This window comes from Tachysurus fulvidraco, chromosome 11 (assembly GCF_022655615.1).
Source record: "Tachysurus fulvidraco isolate hzauxx_2018 chromosome 11, HZAU_PFXX_2.0, whole genome shotgun sequence".
Lineage (NCBI taxonomy): Eukaryota > Metazoa > Chordata > Actinopteri > Siluriformes > Bagridae > Tachysurus > Tachysurus fulvidraco.
In genome coordinates, this window is record NC_062528.1 from 17025087 (window position 1) to 17031936 (window position 6850).

Consider the following 6850-nt stretch of genomic DNA (forward strand, 5'->3'; position numbering starts at 1 on the left):
GTTATAATGGTGTAGGAGGAGAGACTCCCTGGGTTAGATGTTCCCTCAGCAGTCTAGATCAACAAAGCTGAATAGGAATGATTTTGGTCTTGTCCAAGTCCATTTTTGTCAATATCTAAAACCGGTGTAAAGCAGTTTTTAAAGCAATCATGGATAATTCTAGAGACCTACAGTAGGTGAATTTTTGTCACCTGTATTTAATGGAAAATCTGAATTAACTTCTAAAGCTTGTTCCAGATGCTAAACTGCTCACAGAGAAACAGTCTTGTAGTTGAAATTGTTGATACTTAAGTGATTTTGACAATTGGTTTACTGACACCAACTATTAGCAGTAATGAATTAGCTAGTCAAGATGAGGACAAGGGAGGCACGGTGGCCTAGTGGTTAGCACGTTCGCCTCACACTTCCAGGTTTGGGAGTTCGATTCAAGCCTCCGCCGTGTGTGTGTGTGTGTGTGTGTGTAGTTTGCATGTTCTCCCCGTCCCTTGGGGGTTTCCTCTGGGTACTCCGGTTTCCTCCCACAGTCCAAAGATGTGCATGATGGGTTGATTGGCATCTCTGGAAAATTGTCCGGAGTGTGTGAGTGAATGAGTGTGTGTGTGTGTGCCCTGCGATGGGTTGGCACTCCGTACACGGTGTATCCTGCCTTGATGCCCGATGACGCCTGAGATAGGCACAGGCTTCCCGTGACTCGAGAAGTTAAGATAAGTGGTAAAAAAATGAATGAATGAAGATGAGGACAGGAATGTAACTTATTACATATTAGGATCTCTTATTATTACAAATAAATGTTTGAATAATATCTTTAAACCCAGTAGACTTCTTCGTATTAATTCATTTTCAAGCTCAAGGCCAGAGGTTCTCAAAAGTTCACTCCACACTTTCAAATCATACACCGGTAAGTGATTATATAGCTTAGTGAGTTAGACTAGCTAGCCAGGTCTTCTGATGCTTGACAGGTTGAAAATAAAATGTTAAAATTTGATGTTCAGTTGCGATTGCATGCTGTGGGAAATAAATCCAAATGCTGCTACAGTTTAAAGCTAATGCTAACATGCAATGGGCATCTTGGTTAGATAGCTAGCTATGTAGTTATGACCGAATAAAGTGACAAGCTAGACAGCTGGTAAAACTCCAAAGGCTTTTGGCTAAGTTAGCTGCTTTTTTTTACATACAGTGTGAGGAAATATATCCATTCTCATAGCTCACTTGGTTTTTCCCATTGGTCAAGTCTAAGCGTATATTGGTCATTTCCAGCTCTTACTGCTGTCTTGCTTCTTGTTTTCCTCATCACGTTTCCTCTTTCTATTTGACATGATATAAATCTGTACATCTTTGGTCGGATGTTTGCTGTGAATCTTTTATTTGTACGTTTAAATCTCCTCTTCCCTCTTTCTCACCTCTGACTATTTCCCCTACTACAGACAGTTACTGATCACCATCAGGTGGTGCCATGTTTCCACAAAAGCTCAACACTTTGCCTGCAATACAGGTCAAGCTTATCTTAGAAGGAAAATACCTGAAGTAGTATTAGTAGTAGTAGTAATACTACTACTACTACTACTACTACTAATACAGATGAGAAGATCAAAATTTTCCCAAAACAAATCTTTATTTATGGACAGAAAAAAATTGTGGTACTGACCACAAAGAGGGAGCAAATCTCAACTGGGTATACATAAAAAAAAAAAACAGAATAAAAATATTCTTTCCACTTTATTGACTTCTTGATCTCTTCCTGGATGTCTCACACACATACAAATGTTACCTGTAACAGTCAATGGACTAGTTCACAAACACAGCTAAGTATCCACATGCTCTTATACTGCATGATGTGTCATTCTGTCTTCTTCTGCCTCTCTCTCACACACACAGATATCCCCCGTGAAGTGTGTGTGTGTGTATGTGTGTGTGTGTGTGTGTGTGTAAGAAGATATGAGACATCAGCAGTATTTATGCAGATGAACTGAGATGCATGTGTATACATACACAGACAGAATCTGTTAACAAAGGGCATTTCATCCATTGTCAGAGCGTCTCTGAAAAACCACATACAGTGAACACAGCAACAGCACAGAGAAATGACGACCGCCTCGACGACGTTCTCTCAAACACCAGATTGTGTTTTAATGTCAGTACAAACACTACGCGGAAATTAATGCATTACTGTACACTGAGTTTTCTATTTACTTTTTTTGGGTTTTGACTTTTTCCTTTTAGTGTGGGGAAGAACGAACAAAACCGTCCCAGGTCTGTAGGTGACGGACAGGTGCATGTGCAGCGAGTACGGAAACGTGGCCTAACGTGACAAAGGGACTTATATGAGCATGCTGTTTATCGAGTGACTACATTTTCATTTGCACGGTGTAGAGTTTAGAAAACGTGTTTAACTCTGAAGCTAGAGAGACTTTCAGGGCCACTATGTGCTACCTTAAAGCAATACCACAGTGTCAGCAACGTAATATCTAACTGCTTTATCTGTAGCATAATAGAGGGATAAAACAATTTGGGATACACTGTTAGAGGAAAATAATAAAGGAACCATCCCTGTTACCACCCTGGAGTTGATTTTCACAAAGTGTTGTATTTCTCTAATGCAATTTGCACTACCCATATCTTTTGTTTTATTTGTTAAAGAACGATATGTATACTTCTTGTGTTACATTTAATATTATGGAATGTCCACAAATCCAGATACTTCCTATCATGCACGTCATAGCATCTATAAACAGCCGTTCCTTCACTAGCCTCTCCATTTTCCTCTCTCGTGAGGTAACACTGGAGACTCCTTCCATCAATGGTAAGTAAGTTAACATCTCCTGAGGGAAAACGGATGGACCGGTGCATCGGTATAAACTTGTGATTTGCCTTGCAGCAAGAGTTACAGTCAGAGCTGCTGTGTTAGAAAACGAATCAACGCTTTCTGACCAACCGAATCGATACGTCAACATCACTGTGGTATAAGTATAAATATCACAGGCAAGAAAACCCCTGTGCTGAGAAACGAATGGAAATCAATGCCATCGTCAGTAAGCTCTTTATCCTGGTCAGGGCTGGGCAGTGATGGTTTACACTGATTCAGAGATTAAATTACAAATACCTTTGACTGCAAGACTACACAAAAGCCGCCCTTAGACTTCCATTCTTTCCATTTGATTCCTGCCCGTGCTAATCACGCATATGCTAGAGATACAGTAAAGATTACATTACATAGATTTTCCTACAGGTTTGTCAAGTCAAGAAGCTTTTTATCAAGAAGCTTGTATTTGTAGTGTTGCCCCACACAACTATATTCAACACTATAGGACACTAAAAGGTGCTACTGTGGCCCGCAAGTGTCAGTGAAAACATATATACATGTAAAATATGGTACTAGTTCCCAATTAGTCGGTTGGCCAAACAATGACAAGTTGTCCCACGTCTCATTAGGAAAGAAGGTAATAATCACACTTTGATCCAAAGCAGGAACGGACTTATGTAATTATGAGCAGGATTTAGTTCACAAGAAAAAATTCCATAGCTTTCACCCTGACAGCACTTGAACATCTTCAGCCACAAAGAGGATGGAAAAGGATTCAGGAACGTTGCAGAGTGGTTCCACTTTTGCACTTATCACAAAAGGAGTCAAAATACAGCCAGGAGTCTCTAATAGAAGGTGTGTGTGTATGTGTGTGTGTGTGTGTGTGTGTGTGTGTGTGTGTGTGTGCGCGCGCGCGTGCGTGTGTGCGTGTGTGTGCGTGTGTGCATGCTATGGTGGTTGTATTGTGTATTTGTATGTAAACTAGATTTTCTTTAATAAAAGATCCACTAAGAACAAATTTCCCATTTCAGCACACTGATTAAGGAACAAACTCGTTTATATGATCATTAAAAACAAGCTCTAGGGGGCGTGAATTGCAAGCACACAAAGTTATTCACAGGTGTGTAGCAATGGAGTGAGAGACCACTTCATATCTGTGAGCACTGAGCACTTCTTTCTTCTCTCCTTCTTCTTTGTGAAAGATCTACACTTTCCTTACACTCATTTTAAGGCCCACGCTCTCTGACACTGCTCTGCACTTTATTGAATATGTTATTTTAAACACCAAAGCATATTCAACATAAAACATAACTATCTACATAAACAGGTGAATAAAATGTTTCATGATGCTTCAGAACTGAACAGGTTCCACATTTTAGGATCAGTATTAGTGTTTTTAAGCAAAAGGTACAGTACCAACAACATACTGAAGCTTAATCTGAAAAAAGTTTCCCTGCTTCAAAGGATTGAATATGGAGCTTGTGATTTAACACATCAGCATATATTTTTTTAATAATAAAAACTACTATAATTAGATTTCGTAATGCAGCCATGAAGCCAATTAATTAAGTTCCTCATCAATATCCAAGTTTAATTCTAACATAAATGACGAATCACGATCCTGATTACAATCTGATTTCTTGTGCCGCTCTGGTGCGTAGCAGGAGGTGTCTGATTTAATAACCATCTGAATCAGAGCAGGAATAGCAGACGGTGGTATAAAAGTAGAGTGACCTAACACACTCCTGCGATGGAAACTTTCAGAGTGTATGGCAGTGTTTGCATCAGAACTCCGAGACATTTCTATCATATGTGCCTGCAGTGATTGCGTGGCTCCTTTAAGGCTGATCATAATTTTTATTCGCTTTCTGTCGCCTCGATCAGCTGAATTACAAAATCATTTCTGAAGGTCGTTATCTTGCTTTATAGCACACACACGGATCATAGCAGTCCCGGCTTCATTCGTGGAAATGCTTCTTTACTAACCTGAGTGCAGAATGCAGGTTACGTTAATTAACAAATAGATCTTTTAGAGACAGCGACTTAAACACCCAGGACAGAAATACAGCTGGGTTAGAAACAGAAGAATAAACTAGATCTTCGTTGAACAGTGAGTACCCATCACTTATTTATAACACCATCCTGACATGCCTCTGGTGGCTTCGTGCCAGTCTAGAGTCTAGATCCTGGTGTCATGTGAGACTCAGGATGGATCACTGACAGTTTGAGCTTAAACATTGGTGCACTTGCCACTGTTCGGTGGATCTGATGAACCTGAGGATAAGTGCTGAATCTTTCAGACTGATGCTCTTTATGAATTGCCACTTTATCAGAAAAAAAAAAAAACATTTACAATTACAGCTATTTGGTAGACACTCTTTCCCCGAGCATCTATAAATTTATAAAGCTCAGCAATTAATGTGTATACATACTATAGACATTTATGCAGACAGAAAAAACAAGACTAAACATTAAAGAACTGCAAGTTTACAGTAGGAATTAAGATCTCAGTTTGATTATCAGCAACATCCAAATCACTTTGTTCCATCACCTATATTCACTTGTGCCATTTAAAGACAAGCCTCATCATCATCACCATCATCATCTGATCTCTCTTCACTATATCAGTGAGGAAACAATCGCTGATTAATTCATTCACTCCTGTTCTGTTGGCTAAATTTTCTTTTATTGATGTCTTTTTATTTAGGTCATTTAACCATTTTGAACTGTGTGTCTAAGCGTTCTTCTTTGTTTTCATGATGATGTGATGGCAGAGAAGCATAAAGGACGATCTGACAGCTGCTATCAGTTAACAAAAGGGAACAGATTAGGTTTATGTCTATTTCGTCATAGCATGTAGCTATACAACAACTTAAACTAACCACATTATCTGTAAAATCGGGTCGTTCTTTTAGTTAATCAGTCAAGGTAATATTAGTAAAACAGATTTGTTTTCTTAAAGTAGAAATGCCATGTATATTACTGGAAGAAATACTTATAATAGTTATAATAATAATAATAATAAAGCATTTTTCCAGAATTCAGTCCCTGCCACATCTGACTGTTTTCAGAAAGCCACACATATTGGAACTGTTCCTCAGAACATAATGAATATTGTGTCACATTGTGTTACACTTTAAAGTCTCTCTGTAGTTCTTAATAAATAACAGAAAGGCCAAAACACCTACAATACTACAAAGACGACTGAAATAAATATGATATAGATGATTCATTGAGACTCCGTACAGATCCACAGAAGTAATTTCATGTCAACCTTGTACCGTGATTCCTACCTAGATTTTTAAAAGAACTGGATAGAAATGTCAGCATGGCTTTGTAGACCAGTGAGGTAAGATGTACAGATGTGTCTAAGATTACATTATGTAACCAAACGTAATGTAGACACCTGATCAATCAGACTCAGATCTGCTTGTTGAACATCACTTTCCAGATTTAGATCCGGTTCGGGCCGTAGGGATTTTTCCACCGGAAAGAACCGAGTGCTGGTTCGGAGCTAGTGCTGGCGCTGGTTCAAAGTTGGTTCCACTGGCGAACCTTCTAAGAACCGGTTTGCCTTTCTACTGGCTAGAGAGCCATCACAGAGCCGAGTCTGATGTCACTGTATATGTGTCACGTTTCCCAGCGCAGCAACGCAGCTATGTTAGCACAGCAGCGGCAAACACAAACACAACAACAATGGCGGATGTTGCTTTACTGTTAATGCTCATGGATTTGTGAACCTACATTATCATCCAAACGCGGCGAATCCAATGTGTACGTGCAGCTTCATGTAATCTGTATAAACGGAGGTTGTAATCGATAAAGTACATAACATTATTTTATCATTAACACAGAAAGAAGTTAGCTTTAGCATGTAGCTACCTACTATCATGTGCGCTCATAATTGATCATATTGCAGTAAAGTAAATGTGTATTAAACATTAGTAAACTTAAGGTACATTATCAAATGCGCTAACAGTAGCCCTGCCCACAGCTCCTGACAAGCGGTTCTTAAGTCTAGACCAGCAACGTTTTGGTGCTACTTAAGAA